Genomic DNA, 1,883 nt, shown 5'->3' on the forward strand with positions numbered 1-1,883 from the left:
CCCTCAGGATATTTTGAGTAATTGATTGCCTCTGTAATGTAGGGAGATTATGTATCAGGGAAAATAAGCCGTAGTTTTTCCCCAAAACTTTGGGAAACTCAGAGAAAATAACTCGTTGATTCTTATTTTAACCCTGGACTATTCCTATAGGAGATCTACCATTTTGATTGACGTTTACACCACGGGTTTTTTTCTTTTGTTTACTTCAGAGAAATTCCGTCGTAACCATGGAAATCGACGGAAAAAAACTCGTGGTGTATCTCCTAAAGGACTATACTCAACTTTACAGTGCTAAACTATCTCCCTTACCTAATTTTGACATAAAAAACTGTCATACAAACAAATATTACTCTTTGTACCGCATCTGTATGAATTCTTTTTTTGCGTAAAAAATTTCTAGTGGGGGGGGGGGTGCGAAAAAATATTGGGCCTTATGAGGGGGGTTCGAAATTTTTTTCCAGGCTAGGGGAGGGGGTGCGAAAGTATTTTGGGATTTTTCAAAATATCCTCCACTCCCCCCTAGTAGATACTTTCTGACCACTCCCTAATACGTATATGGAAATCCACTTTTTTCAGAGAACATTTTCCAAGTATATGTCCAATTTCAAAGGATATGTAGGCGGTGCTCAACCAGGTTCAACTGTTCATATCCACGGTTGTCCAGAAAACATTTACAAAATATTAACATCCTCTGCATATATTTATATTATTCCATTCTGTTTTGGTCAAGCTAAATAATGCACGTAATATAGTTTCTGCAGGTTTAATTTCATTTTTTAGAAGACTTTGCCATGCCTTAACGTGAGGCTCAAAATGCAAAATGTTGAGTCATCCTGAGTCAATCTTTGCTTCATTGCACCAGTGCTTGGATGGCCCATACTTAACTTTCTGTGAAATGGTTTTTCTGGGTAGTGTTGTTATAAACAGTATTTCATAGAGAAAATGACGATAACTAGCCCTGAAAATATATAAAATGAAAATCTACAATACTGTATAAAACTAGGGCTTTTTTGTTTTTGTATAAGCAATAATCTGTATGAATTACCCTAACACAGACTGTAAAGTCCACCGATGAAATTATGTTTTGGCTGCAAAGTTGTCCAAGCCTTGTGAGTCAATCCACTGACCGGTCAAAATCACGGCCCATCAATAGTCAGACTTTATAAATATCACATGTCGAAGTTATTTGAACTTTACAATGTTTTTGTTAGCCGAAACTTTAAATTTCCAACCCAAAAGTCAATGTTTTCCCTAGATAAAACTAAAAGTACCACAGAGGAAATCAAGTATACTTACTGAATCTCAAGTCCATTACCATGGAGGAAGTTTTTCTAAGATTACACTATTTTTTCATCTAAAAGTTGAAAAAAACAACAAAATTATCATCGATTTTGCCCATCGTAAATCAAATGCCGAGAAGTTTAGAGAGTGCCCAGGAAAACTAAGGCATAGGTGGTCACAATCAACCTTCCTACTACCCATAAAAATTATGGTCTGCCAACACAAAAAATTCATTCAGAGCAATACAAGCCAGAAAGAAATTGGTCCCAATTTTTCAAAATTTCAAGCATGCCTCATGTCCGCCATCTTTACTTCCAGAATATAGAATGATTTTCCTCGATTTTCTCAGGGGAAACCCCCAGAAGATCAAAGATTCACACCCCAGTCTCTTTTTCACAATGAACGCACTGGAAAGCTTTATTCAAGGACTTTTTTCTTGAACATTGGTTAACCTGTACGTAACGCCATTTTGTTTCGGCCTTCCTTCTTGCTCAACTATTCTACAGCCTTGCTTCTTCAAAGGATACCGAATTCAATGGGAAAGAATAGGAAAACAGCGAGCGGCAGCGGCGTTTCTTATCCTCTTTTCCCAAATCTCTGAT

Source organism: Clytia hemisphaerica, unplaced genomic scaffold (assembly GCF_902728285.1).
Source record: "Clytia hemisphaerica strain Z4C2 unplaced genomic scaffold, Clytia hemisphaerica genome assembly, whole genome shotgun sequence".
NCBI classification, from domain to species: Eukaryota; Metazoa; Cnidaria; class Hydrozoa; order Leptothecata; family Clytiidae; genus Clytia; species Clytia hemisphaerica.